Raw genomic sequence first — 15,515 nt, 5'->3', positions numbered from 1 at the left:
ATAGAATTGCTTGAATATAATAAAGTGTTTTCATTTACACCCAACAGAAAATATAATCCAAAACGGTTAAATCCTAAAAATATTTCAATTAACATCAGAAACTAGATAAGGAACCATTTATCACAGTTATTTAAGACCAATGAGGAGGGCTTAGCAGATGTAGGAGGCAAATGATATGGGTAACGCTAACAGTTGCAGAGAAGAGCTTACAGTGTCTTTTTGACTGATCTTTCAACTTAAAAAATTCTAGAACTCTTAAAAATCTAAGAAAGTTACTGAGGTTAATTGAAAGGCATTTGGATGGAAGATAATTGAATGAAAATCAATAGGTTTTCTCTGGAAGTAATAGGCATCTAGGGAACTTTTTTTCCCAATAGGAAAAAAATATTTCATTTCCCATAGAAACAAAAGTTACCAAATGCTTATTAAAAAAATTATGAAAAATTGTATATGACCTATATGAAAAAAGGGTAACATCTTATTTAAAGACAAGATCTGATTAATGCACAGATTATATTTTTGTATGGCACAATAGCAAAAGGCTAATTTTTCCAGTTACCTTTTATGTTTATATATTAAATATATATATTGAAACAATTACAATTCAATTCTCAATGAAGATGTTTTTAAATTAAAAATCTTTTTTCAAAATTATATGGAAGATTAAGTGCTAGCAAAAAAGCAAGAAAATTTGAAAAAGAATGGTGAGATGCTAGAACATACTAGAACATATTACAAAGCCAGTTAACCAAAACCATGTGATAATGGCATAGGAATTGACAAATAGATCATTGAACAGATTAGAGGATCCTAAAACAGATTTCAATTTAGTTGGAAAATAATGAATCCTTTAGTTAATGGGATTGGCATAACAGGAGATCTTTATGGAAAACAGTGAAAGTGTATTTCCATTTTGCACATTAACATAACAAATAATTTATGATGAAAGGCCTAAGTGAAAACAAACAAAAAACTTGCCAAAAAATCTAGGAAACGATTTAGAAAAGAACAAAGAACTTTTTTTTTTTTTTTTTTTTAAGTGGACACCACACCCAGCATGGGGCTTGAACTCATGACCCTGAGATCAAGACCTGAACTGAGGGGCACCTGGGAGGCTCATTCACCTGAAAGCAGTTGCCTTCCTCTCAGGTCTTGATCCTAGGGTTCTGGGGCTCCCTGCTCAGCCGGGAGTCTGCTTCTCCCTCTCTCTCTGCCCCTCCTTCTTAACTCCTGCTCTGTCTGTGGCTTTCTCTCTCTCTCAAATAAAAAAAATAGAATCTTAAAACAAAAACAAAAACCGGTGCTGCAATCAAGAGCCAGATGCTTAATCAACTGAGCCACCCAGGCTTCCCTAAAATCTTTTTAACGAGAGTGAAAACTGAGTTTAAAAGTTAACAACTTAATTACATAAAAACCTTTTATATAAAAATAACAGGAATCGTTAGGAAAATGTAGATTTGGAAAAGTATCTGTAATGTATGTTAACATGAAAGGTTAGTAACAAAGATTTCTTTGATACTGTTAAGAAAAAGGTTATGAAACAATCCAATGTAAGAAGAAGAGACAATTCACAGAAAAGCAAATTCTTTTGGTTAACTTACGAGAAGATGCTCAATTTCATTAGGAATTAGAGAAATTCAGATTTAAGGAATAGTGAGGTAATGTGTCTTAGCATTTAAAATTTGTGTTAGTCTGATGAGTTTAATGTTTACTGCCAGTAGAGGTATGTGGAAGGCGACTCTTATTTGCTACTGGTGGAAATATGTGTGCTGTTTTGAAATGCAATCTGGTAACACCTGTTACAAATTTCACTTCATAATATTTTTTGATTTAACAATCTCATCCTTGGGAATATATCCCATAGAAATATAAGTATCAGTATTTAAGGACATATATATTTTTTTATTTCAAAGTTGTTACGGCTTGTATGTAGTGGTAAGAGTGGAAGAAAAAGTAATTCCATTAATAAGGTAATGCTGATAAATAACGGAAATTTATGCCATGGGTTATAATGCAGTCACCAAAAGGTGTGAAATTATAGTTATCTCAGGTGATCTAGAAGAATTTCCAGGAGTCATTGATGAGCAAGAAGAGTGAGAAGGTGTAGAAAAGTGTGTATATGTTAAATTTTTGTACAATTTAAAAAAAATCCCTGAAAATGTGTTTTATATGTAAGGTATGTGTATGTATATGTCTGCTTTATAGAAAGTTATTTGCAAAGGGAGAAGAATATGGAAGGATGCATACTAAGTTTTTTAAAATGGATTATTTGGGGTGGGAGGAAATGTAGAGGGAGAATAGCAGGTAGTCAAACAATGAAGGAAAAGAAAAACTGCACAAAATCATGTTCAAAATCCCATTTATGCTTTTTAATAAAATTAATTAAATTTGAATATATATGTATGAAGAAATTAAAATGTTTATAAATACTATGACTAATTTTGGTGGTACTGACTTCATATTTCTGAATATTGGCACTTGGGGAGTGATTTTTTTTCTTTATATTTATGAGTTCTTTAACTTTATACCACACACTTCCAGAATTTTCTACATATTCTAAGAATTCTTCAGATAGTCGAGCAGTTTGGGCCAAATAAACTTGTCTACAAATGATTGGTAGTCTGAAATCAAATCAAAGCCTGAGTCCTGTCCATGTCAGGGCTGACATGCAGCTGATACCCTTTGGTAAAACTTAGGTGATATGTTTCAGTTTGATCAAGTGTTCATTTTCTTTGGTTGGTACCTTCTGTTGTTAGTTGTTAAGTATTTTTAATAATACCCATGTCAATGTTGCAAGTTAATTATAACAACAATTATGCATGATTGGAAGTCTTGCACCCAGAAGTTGCTTATTAAATACCTGCTGACTTGACATAAACTTTAGGTACAATAATGACTTCAACAAGGCAACAAATGTGGAAATAAATACATTTAAGGGTATTTAAAAATAAAATTAAAAGTTAGCATATATACATATATATGTATGATTTTTAGGCAAATAACTTCTGTGTCTCAGAATCTTAATATTTAAAATAGTATATTTTCCTCACTTATTTCATACAGTTTTTAGGTCAAGTGAAGTAATAAATGTTTAAGTAGTTTGAAAAACATAATCCATTGTGCAAAAAATGATGAAAATCTGAGGGCAGTCATTTTTATATTCAAGAGACATATGTTTTATTTTATATATATATTTCAAGTAGCATGTTTGATATTAAGCCTCTTGACATTTCAATAATAGAATATATTACTGATAAAGCTATCAAAGCCTCAAACAGACGAACAGTGGGATCCATGGAAGGTGTGAATATATTTAATTGCTTAAAAGTCCAAGATGAGTCTCCAGAACTTCTTTGTTTAATTTCCTGGTGATTGTGGGGAAATTGTTTACTCAGGTATATCTCCTGATGACCTCTTGTTCTTATATAGAGATAATAATGTTTTGTGGGATGTCTGGGCCTTCATCACATCTGGACATAATGATAATGTTGCATTGTGTTTTGACTTAATAAATGGCCTTGAACAGCTAAGCACAGCTGTGTAATCTGTTGTTACATTTTATTACAAATTCTCTTCTTATAATTTATAGCTGCAATTACTAGTGACTATAACATGAATACTTCAAATAGTAAAATCTTTATTATCTTTTAGTTGCCAGACACCACATTTGCCATTGGCTAATTTTTGAGGGTATGCAACTATCAGGAAATACCTACAGTATAATGTATTAGAAATGATACTACCAAAAAACATATTTACATTCTTTTATTATAGAAATGTAAGTATAATCTTAATTTTCTAGGATCTGTACTGTAGAATCTGTTAAAGACACCTAAGTTCCGGTTTGGAGAAAACAGAATTTATGAACATGTTCTTCTTAGTTAAAGTATATTTTTATACCTGACACTTTGCAAGAATACATCCTTATTTTAAAATTTTCTTGTCCCAATAATTTGGCTTTCACTATAAATATTCTTGTGATTTCACTGGTCTAATTTCCTTCAGTTTCGCTACTCTTCTTCCAGTAATGGAGACAGTGTTATAAAAAGCTGAAAAGATAGATCTTAAAAGAGATAACGATCTTTGCATTTCTTTGAATAGACCTTCTGTGACACTAGTAGTAAAAACTACCTGACTTGATTATTTTTAATACAATGTGTTTCACTTAATGAAATTATTCTAACCAGGCATATTTGCACTTTCTGCGTATTGATTATCTTTATTAAATATGAAATTAACAGCAATTGTGATATATTTGTTAATATATCTCTCTACTCTTGTTTAGCAATACTTGAGTTGCTAGAGCAATAGAAGTACTTTTTAGAATATGCTGCATACATTCTTGGACATGTATGCCATTGAAGTCATCTTTTTTGTTTTTCTGCCGCCTTTCAAGAAAATTTCTAATCACAGTGATTACTACCTCAAATGCAGGTTGTAGTTTGATAGAGAACAGTGAGGGAATCTTTAACAACTTTTATTCTCATCCTAAAGAAACCAAAGTGATCTTTCCTTAATTCTTAAGATTCTTGCAGTTTCTTCTAACTCAGGAAAGAAGTTTCTTTCACTTCAAAGTAAACTCTGAATCCCAGTATCTTTTTTTTTTCTTCAGTGAATCCCAGTATCTTTTATTAGTATCTTCTGATTCACTTTGCAATGAGGTGGAACCAGATCATTATTTCCTAATAGCATAATCAACTTTCCAAAATATGGCACCTATCTTGCCAAAGAATCATTTCCAAAGTATGGCACAATATCATTGAGTGGTCAGGTCAGTTTATTTACTTTATCCTTTCAAGTCTCTAAATTTATTGAGTGATTGATGCTCAATCTTAAAACCAAGGTTATTTACATTTTTTCTGCTTATTTCTTTTTTTGTGATTTTTAATTTGACCAAAAAAAGTGCTTCCATGTTTAGACTATTACATAACAGGCTTTACATTTATTGTTCCCTTGAGTGTATCAATCTTTTTAGCTTCCATTGTACTCCATACTTGGAAATCAGTGGATGGTCTGTAAAACCAGCAGCATCCACATGTGGGAGCTTAGAATGCAGAATCTCAAATTCCACCCTGTCCTAATTAATCATCATCTTCATTTTTAATAAGATCTCAAGTTATTCATGTGTCAATTCAAGTTTGAAAAGTATTGCTAAAGTGTTGTCATTTTTCAGTTGGACTTAAGGTTCATGGAATTGGTTAATTATGATTCAGAGTCATTGTTCCATTTATTCTTTTAATGTTCTTTTATTTCATTCATTCATTCATTCATTCATTTTTTTAAAAAAGATTTTATTTATTTATTTGAGAGAGGGAGAGAGAGCATGAGAAGGGAGAAGCAGACTCCCCAAGGAGCTGGGAGCCTGATGTGGGACTCGATCCCAGAACTCCAGGATCATGACCTGAGCTGAAGGCAGTGGCTTAACCAACTGAGCCACCCAGGCTTCCCTAATTCATTATTTTTCATCAAAATAAATATCTATGAACCCAAGATCCAGCCAAAGAATCAGAACATAATTTACAGTCATCTCTATACTCTTTCTGCAGCTCCCATTGGTACTCCCCAACCAAAAGTTACAACCATTCTGAATTTTGTGTTTATTTCACATTTTTTTTTCAAAAAATAATATATATAGCCATACCACTTATAAAGCTGTAACTAAATAATATGTTAATATGCTGTATTTATCTCTCAACATTAAATTATTAAGATTATACATGCATGTTTTTGTAATTATAATTCATATGGTTAATTTTTGCTTTTATATGATATTTATGACAATGCCAAAGTATATTTATCCTTTTTCCAATTAGTGGGAGTTTGGGCTGTTTTTCATTTTTTTGTTAATATGAAGAGTGCTGGTATAAACATTCTTGTGTATGTTTCTGGGTGGTGATTGTAAGACATTCTCTTGAGTGTATACTGAGACTCGAATTGCTGGATCATAGGGTATGTAATTGCTCAACTTTGCAGGAGACTGTCAGAATATTTTTCCAAAATTGTATTACCCATTTATATTCTCATCAGTGATGTATACGATATCTCTGTTGATCCATATTCTCATTTACATATAGTATTTTGTCAGATTTATTAATTCTTGCTATCTGGGTGGATAAAAAAAATAACTCACTGTGGTTATGATTTGCATTTTCTAGTTGGCCATGGAGCTGTGAACATGTATATATGTTTTCTCTTCTGTAAAATAGTTGTTCATGTTTTTTGCCCATTTTCTTCATTTAATTTTTCATGGGCCTTTTTATTGATTTGGATGAGTTTTTTATATATTCTAGCTACTAATTTCTTCTCCTGATTCATAGCTTGTCTTTTCACTTTTTAAGGGCGTTCTAATGAATAGAAAAATCTTAATTTTTATCCCTTTAGAAGACAATTTATACCTTAATCTCTACATAATGCACAAAAATCACCTCCAGAGTAAGCCACATTAAAATATATAAAAAAGCATTAACTATAAAAAATAATGAAATAATAATAATTTAGTTTTGGCTCTCTTACTCATTTGCCTTTTTCCATTCTAAGATGTCCAGAGTTTGTACAGTGTTGTACTTGTCAGAGGATTGACAAGTATTCTGCTTAATGTTTCTAGTAAAGACACACTTCTTTGACAATTTAATCTGTCTCCGTTCTTAATCCTTTGAGTTTCTAGAATGTTTATTTCTTTTGTTTCTAGTCTCTGTCTCTATTTTGATTTTTAAAATAAAAATATACAGTCACATGGGTAATCATGTTTTATTAATAACATATATGAAAACATATTCAGCTATTTTTTGCTATTCTAGTATTTATTAAATTATGTGAAAGGCGAATGTTAAGGAGAAAGAAGTTTCTGTGAGATGGAATGAAAATAGGTGCTCACAAAAATTTAAAGAGATAGTGGGCGCCTGGGTGCCTCAATGGGTTAGGCCTCTGCTTTCTGCTCAGATCATGATCTCAGAGTCCTGGGATCGAGGCCCACATTGGGCTCTCTGCTCAGCAAGGAGCCTGCTTCCCGCCCCCAACCCCCGCCTGCCTCTCTGCTATTTGTGACCTCTCTGTCAAAAAAGTAAATAAAATCTTTAAAAAAATTTTTAAGAGATGGTGACAAAGAGCTGATACATGAGTGTTTTAATATTTTTACTGTGTGCTGACCAGATGTCTTTGGGGGATGTAGATTTAAGAAAGCAGAGGAAAGAACCTTCACTGAGTCATAGTAGATGCAACAGAGAGAAATGTAGGATAGCACAGCACACAGAACTAGCCTATGACAGATCATTTAAGAAGGAGCAAGGATTAGAACTTTATGGAAAATCATACATGTTTTTCATTATGATTGGAATTTTGAGGTAAATTACTAGAACTTGATCTTTAACTAATACATTTTTGCCTCAGGAGTGGGTATTTGTTATTAGAAATTAGTGTGTAGAGAAGCAGAATTTAGAGGGGTAAGCATGAGTTGGAAAATGATCCAGCTATGTGAATGGGAAGGTAATTGTTAGCAGGGGATGGACATTTGAGATGGTTAAAATGGGATGTAACCCATGAGGGGTAGCAATATATTAGAATGCATGGCAATTGTAGGATGTGTGGTCAGAAAGAATGAAGAATAAGATCAATGTTTGGATGGTCTTTATAAACAACTGTTCTTTGGAAAAGAGTGAGCTTAGACTTTTTGGAGAAGCAGGGCATATAAACCATTATGAGGTTATGAAATTTTGAGTGAATTAAAATCTATGGAGAACTAAGGATATCCTCAAAGATATAGGACTGTACAGATATAAAGCTTAATTTATATGAAACATAGGAAGGAATTTTTTGATTGAGGAAATTTTTATAGTTTAAGAGAAATGGAGAGCAAGAAACAACTACACGCTAACATTTTGCTAATGAAGATGGAGAAAGAATTAGTTTCTGTTCATTGCATTTGCAATCTTAAAATCAATTAGGAGAGTTCAAATTTGAGAAGGAGAATGTGTATCTTGATATCTATGTATGTATTTACTTATTTTTCAAAACCAGTGAAGCTTTATTGGCTCACACAGTGGACACTCTCATTGTCCAGCTCGCTTCACATTACCTGCCAGAACACCCACTGGTATCTTGATACTTAGATAAATGCTTTGAAAACTTAGTTGGACCTTGCTAGTTATGTCATTTTAACTTCCCTTTTCTTGTCATTTCCCATCTCTACCTGCTAATTTTTGCCTTTTGTTTCATGATGGAAAGTTGAAACAGTTCAGGATAATGTTGTTCATCTTTTCTTTTCAATGAAGATGTTTTAGGTGTATTTGTATTTGCTGCACAGCTAGCTGCTAATGGTCTCTGCCTTCAACATTTACACAAGAAACTGAAGTGAAATTCTAAATGTGTGGAAGAGTCCTCCAGGGTCCAGAAATGTATATTTTCATTAAGATTACCAAAGACCATTGAACTTGACAAAGACACTTTATATTCTAATTTAAAAATTTTAAATCTAAAAATGGGAAAACTCAAGCACACAGAAACTTAACGGGAAATAAAATGTCTTACTGAATAAAATAAACTGAACTTTCAAAAGTAACTGAGTCTTGGTGATATTGAAATTTTTTCAGTAGTGCCAACTTACTTTGTTGTATAGTATATAGGTGCTTGTTGGAATATAGAAGGTTTGTGATTATGTGGATGTAAACATGATGAAATCAGGACTTTGTGTTCCTTAGAGTTAAACTCATCTTCAGAAAGTATAATCTCAATGAAGATTTACCATTCTTACCCCACTTCTTCATGTCAAACTGAAGAAAATTCAGAAGACAATTCTTTAAAATATCCTCCTTCCACGTAGACAATAGTTCCATTGGTTGTCAACTAACATATTTAGACTATCTTGCTAACAGACTTTCACTTTATTATCCCTGGCTTGTATTTATTTGCCTCACAATCTGGAACCTTTCTGATTTAAGTCTCATTGGATAGTAGACTGAAAATACTGCTTCTCTTCTTTCTTTTTCCTTTTCACAAGGATGGTTCTGTTCTTCATCTTAAATCAGTTCAGTCACTTCAGGGGGAGAAAATAGGTGGTGGTGGCAAATAGGCAAAATGTGTAAGGTAAAATGTGAATTACTGAAATTGGATAAAAGGTATAAGAGAATTCCTTCATTGTAGGCTATTTTTGTATGCTTGAAAATTTCCATAATAATTTCTTTTAAATATAGTAAGAAAAATAAAACAAATTAGTCCAACCAATAATGGGTTTGTTGCCCAGTTAGAACTAGATATGAATTTGGGATTTCAGGGTGCAGACTATAAAATTGACCTTATCTCAACAAGTTATAATTTATTTTATTTAGTATGGTCAGTCCAGGCTTTAAGGACTTTGAATTATTACCTGAAAGGCAACAGCTCGGATCTGAAACCACCAACCAGGGAACCTGCCATTACTTCCCATTAATTCTGACATTTCATCCCTTGTTAAATGTCTAATTTATTTTTTTTCTCTTCTTGTTAAAGCCATTCCTTGCTATACTAACAAGAATACTTGAGTCTGCTCCAAAGGTTTTCCATTTTGTCGCTTTTTCCCCCTTCAGTTTACTTTATTACTGCCTTGAGTCAAACATGTTCTTATGTGCCAATCTGTTACAGTAGAAAGAGCACCGGATTGAGAGTCCAGAGTTTTTAGTCCCAGCTTTCCATGAACTAACCAGAAAATAATTTTTCTGGGTAATTATTTCACTTTTTAAAACCTTCTAATCTGAAATTCTCTTTAATTTATCATTTGGGGACTTTAACCATTCAAAACTACTTCTTAAAAAATGCCTTTCCTAGATTAAGGCCCTGACACTCTGTCATTTGCCTTTTTGACTTAATTACATTCTGGTGGTCACATCCCTTCCAGTCTTCATTTCATATGTTTACATTTCAAAAACAATTCCTGTTGACTTTTTTTAATTGAATTTTTTCAAGTAAATGTATTCTTAGAACAGTTTTAGATTTATAGAAAAAATGAGAACATAGTACAGAGTTCTCATATATCCCATACCCAGTTTTTAGTAATATTTTATATTAGAATGGTATCTTTGCCACAGTTAATGAACCAGTGTTAACATTATTATTAAGTAAAGTCCTTGGTTTATTTGGATTTCCTTTTTTTTTTTTTTTTTTTTTTTTTTACTTAATGTCTTTTTCCGGTCTCGGATTCCATGCAGGATACCACATTACATTTAAAGACTTTATATATTTAAAACAGTTTTTGGTTTGCAATAAAATTGAGAAGAAGTTACAGAGATTCCCTGTATACCTGGTAACCACATGTTCATGGCCTCACCCATTATAATCATCACTCACCAGAATACTACCTTTTTTTTTTTTTTAACAACCAAGCGTGAACCTACATGGACACATCATAATTACCCAAAGTCCATTTTTTTACTTTGGGGCTCACTTTTGGTGTTCTGTGGATTTGGACAAATGTATAATGTCATATATTCCTCACTATAATATTATGCAGAGTATTTTCACTGCCCTAAAAATCCTTTTTTATAATGATATACAGTAGGGTAAGAGCAAGGAATCCTGAAATTGCAATATTTGAGAGCTACTTCATTCAACTTAGAACTGTTAAATAAGAAACTGACACCTTCAGTAAAGTAGAAATAAACACAAAACATAAGCCAAGATTTATTAAGTGCATGGCATTGAGCTTATTGAATTTAGCCTTGAAGGGTATGTATTTAGAATTAGTCTGCTGGATTTAAATCCTGGTTTAGTGTATTGGTTGCGGGACCTTAAACCTCACTTTTTTCATCTATAAAAGGGATAATAGGGGCGCCTGGGTGGCTCAGTTGGTTGAGTGGATGCCTTCGGCTCAGGTCATGATTCCAGGGTCCTGGGATTGAGCCCCACATCAGGCTCTCTGCTAAGCTCTCCCTCTGCCTGCTGCTCTGCTTACTTGCGCTCTCTCTCTCTGTGTTGAATAAATAAATAAAATCTTTAAAAATAAATAAATAAAAGGAATAATAATAGTACTTACTTATAGAGTTTTGTAATTATTAAATGAGATAATATATATATATAAAATGTTTAACATGGTGTTCATTATATGGTAAAATGCTTGATAAATATTACCTATTACCAGTATTTGGATTATTTCATTTAATCATTACAAAAACCTGTTCTGTAGGTACTTTTATTTCCCCCAATTTAAAGAAGAGGACAAAAGGCTTAATGAAATTAAGGGTTTGTCTAAAGTATATGTATATATTCTGAAATGATAACCACAGTCATGGTAATTAACCCACCTATCACCTCACATAGTTAACCTTTTTCTTTTTTACTTTGTGGTAAGAACACTTAGATGTACTTTCTTAATGAATTACAAATATACAATGCAGTATTATTAATTCTAATCACTATTCTGTATATGCTATGCCGAGAACTTATTCATCTTACGATATCATTTAGGAAGAAATATATTGATTATTGAGGATACTTAGTGTATTACTGAAAAATATAAAATTACACTTTAAAGTTTATTTGAAAGTCATTCTTCACCATGAACAACGAGACTAGCTATTATTAGTTTTCATATGGGTGTATATTACTTAATTCACTGTTTTTTTTTTTTTTTCATAGAAAGCTCTTTTCTAGGAAAGTGTTAACAAAAGTGTTACAGAAATATTTGGCTGTACCACTAGAACCACTAGTGATAATAATGTGATTATGTCCTTACTGCACTTTGTGCCTAGGGAAATAGTTTAATAATATTTATTATCATTAGAGTTAACTTTCTTAGTATAAAACATTATTTTTGTTAGTTCTGGCTAGGAATTTTTTTTTTTTTTTCAAGTAATTGGGTAACCAGGCTTGATGGAATAGAAGGTGAAGTTTCAATTTGTAACTTACTACATCCAAGATCTTACACAAATTATTTACTGCCTTTGAAGCAGAATTTATTCCTGTACAAAATTAGGATAATGTCAAATTAGTTCACAGAGTACTAGTGAAAATTAAATTCAGTAGTTTATTTGAAGAAATGTTTTCAGCTGTTTAGTAGTCCATAATCTTAAAAGAAAGCCATAAAGAAAAAAAAATTGAGAATCTCTGGTTTAGGAATCAAAGGAAGAAATAAATTATTATTTAATGAATTTTCACTATAGGTCCAACACTTTATATCTGTTTTTTATTGAATATTTTTGCTCATTTTTTCCCAATGAGGAAAGTGAAATTCAAGGAAAATGAATAAATTATTTTAGGTCAGAACTAGTGAATGTGGAAGCTTGATTCAAACCCAGGCTTGTTTGACTTTAAAGCCCATGTTCCTTCTACCCAAACACTCTGCCTTCTGTACATTTAGAAATGGAGTGTACTATTCATGAATAATTAAGAAAAGATGAAAAGCTAATCTTTCAGGTTCTCATTAAGATACAGTGATGCCTTACATTTATTATTCCCTCCTTTACTTTCTCTAAATATTTCAAAATGATTTGCTTATTTTTTCTCTATAACAACACTATGAGTTGGGTAGAAAACTTTGTGAGATTTCATATGTAATTAAGTGTATCACCAGCTGGTTTTTCTCTACCTCAGGCCACTTATCTGGGGGAAAAAAAAAGTCATGAAGAACATTAATGGTTTATAGTTCACTCTACAAGTGAATAAAATATTTTACAAAAAATGAGAATTATTTTAGTGAAGCAAATAGTGTATTCCATGTCTTTTAATTGATTTTTTATAATACCTAGGCAGTCATGATTTCAAATTCACTAATGAGAAATACCTGCTTTATAGAAAATATCTCCATGAAAATCAACATTTAAACATTTCTTATCCCTTAGGGAGAGTTTGAGAAAATGGCAAGTTCTATGTAGTTTGAGTAATCAAAGTGGTGTAGGTTATACATAAGAGTTAAATAAAAAGGTAAGATCACAGAAACTGAATTGCATTCAACTTCTTCCTAAGTCAGCTTTTCATAGTAGCCTATTTTGTTGTAAGTTCATTTTCTTGTATAGACTATTAGCATATTCATAGTCTAGTATACATATTGAAATATTTCAAAATCCGAATAGAAGTTACTTTTGGGTTATCAATACCTCACTTTACATCTGTACAAGAAATCAAGGGTTATTATATTTTCAAAAGCTCTGGAGAGTGTTACCCTTACTGCAAAGGTATAATGGAATATGTATAAAAACAATAGCATGTTTTGCAATGTATATGCAGTTAATTGATCATGCCTGTCAGCATTGGAGTTGCCTGAATTTTTACAAACAATTAAGCAGCAAGTTATGGTTGTACCCTATGTAGATTTATTCAACAACATTCATTTAATTATTGAGTACTTAATATAGTCAAAGCATTCTATTTTGCAGTCTATTAAGATAGAAGGATGGCTACAACATAACTTTGCTTCCAGGAAACTTGAAATTTTATAGAAGAGTTCAATTGTATTGTAAACAACTAACTCTATTTGCCCTAAAAAATATTCTTGATTTTGTACAATTAGCCTCTCTCTTTCCTGGGGAAGGAAACTAATTTCTTATCAAGTGTTCATTATGTATAGACACTGTACTCAAGAATTAATGCATGCAGTGGGCTTTGAATAATGCCTTCCACTTTGTAGGTGCTCAACAAATACTATCTGTTATTCTTATCAATCTAATCATCAAAACAATTATATGAGATAGCAATTCTTATGCTCATTTTATAGATGAACTATACAAAGACATGGATAAGTAACTTGCTTAAGGATACATAGCCAGGAAGTATTGTTCAGATCTGAGTCTAATGCCTATACTGTAGAACAGTGGGCTCACATATAGTAGGCATGTACCCTAGGAAATATGCAAGAGGACATATTAAGGTTTGAGAAGATATCAAAACTTTTATGGATTTTTTTTTATTTAACAAGACAAAAGCTAATGTTTACTAATGTTTAGTTAAAATTTACTAATGTTCAGTATGTAAGTTGTTGGCAATCTCAAAGTATCATTCACATGCATTGTATGTTATACAAAGCATCCTGAAGGGAGAGTGGGAGTTGATTTGCTCTAAGATTTGAGGGAACTGAATTTTATTTGTGCCTTGTTATGAGGAGTCACAGTTTAAACTATCCAGTTTTTCTTTTAATTTAACATTTTTCTTTTTTTTTTAAAAGATTTTATTTATTTATTTGAGAGAGAGTGCGGGCTTATTTATTTGTGGGGGGAGGGTCAGAGGGAGAAGCAGACCCCCTGCTGAGCAGGGAACCAGATGTGAGACTCAGTCCTTGGACTCCAGGATCATGACCTGAGCCAAAGTCCGTTACTCAACCAACTGAGCCACCCAGACATCCCTAAACTATCCAGTTTTAACTAAACTAACTCTTATAAAATAGATAACTGACTGAAAAAAATAGAATAAAGATAGAATTATAGTCAAGCATATTCGAACAAGAGTATCTAAAATGCATATGAACAATATTACAAAGTAAAAACAATGATGACTTAATCATATTTGACAATAAGTCAGCCAAAAGTAATATCAAGAAGTCTATTTGGAATGTCAATTTATATTCGTTCTCATTAAGGATGAACCTCGCCCATAGTGTATGATTTACCTAGAACCAAAGTGGCTGAAGTAATGTGTAAAAAATAAGGGGCAACAAATTATATCACAGTTGTCGCAAATGCTGTTAATAGATGCATAGAAAACAGTGCTGTAGATTTTAAAAGCTAAGTCTTTTTGCAAGACTTACTGAAATGAAACTTAATTAAAGTAGTGCTATTTCTAATATTTAAGCCAGTGGTATTTGTTAGGGTGTATTTCACTACTACAAAGAACTACATTTTTCTGAATCACTAGAAGGGTTACTGGGGGAAATACCTGTTAGGGATCAACATACTCTAAGTAAAGTAATGCATTCTGAAAAAACTATGTTAACATAGTTTTTGGAGATTGGAGTCATTGGCTTGGGTAGAATGGAAAAGATTTCTGGGTAAGATTAGAGAGGTACTTACTTCTACCCATGAATTTCATTTGCTCATCATTTATGAGCAAGCTATTTTAGCAAATCAGTTAAAGTCAAAAGTACACACAAGTGCTGTAGGATGTCATTGATGTGGTTAAATTTTCTTTAACAAACGCTTTACAGTCTAGTAGAACACAGAATCAAATATGGAAGGTTCTTAAAATTTTAGTAGAGATTCTGGCTCCCTGCTCAGCGGGGAGCCTGCTTCTCCCTCTCCCTCAGCCTGCTGCTCCCCCTGCTTGTTCTCTCTCTCTCTTTCTGCCAAATAAAAATCTTAAAGTCAAAAAGAAAATTTTAATAGAGGTTCTATAATGCTTTGTAATAAGTGGAGTTTCACTGGTTGGTTATTCAGTGGTAGAGTACTGAGAAGCAATATGAAATCTATGGCAGTTACACATTTTTCTTTTACAGAATGGCAAGAGTTCTAATTTTGCTGGCTTTTTTTGTCAGATGGGTGGCTGATAATACTATGCTCTCTAACATAAGTTTTTGGAAAAAAAGAAACATACTTGACCGCTTTTTTAAAAAAGTAGTGATACTA

At 32.2% G+C, this 15,515-nt stretch overlaps 1 protein-coding gene across 3 annotated transcripts in view; it reads left to right on the top strand.

The window, feature by feature from the left end:
• ZBTB20 (zinc finger and BTB domain containing 20) overlaps positions 1-15,515 on the top strand; it is a 770,594-nt gene that overhangs the window by 16,086 nt on the left and 738,993 nt on the right. The gene's annotated exons all lie outside the window — the stretch shown is intronic.

Source organism: Lontra canadensis, unplaced genomic scaffold (genome assembly GCF_010015895.1).
Source record: "Lontra canadensis isolate GAN:19392208 unplaced genomic scaffold, GSC_riverotter_1.0 scaffold6, whole genome shotgun sequence".
Taxonomy (NCBI): domain Eukaryota; kingdom Metazoa; phylum Chordata; class Mammalia; order Carnivora; family Mustelidae; genus Lontra; species Lontra canadensis.
Note: the sequence above shows the minus strand (reverse complement) of the source record. Positions and strands in the feature narration are given on the sequence as shown.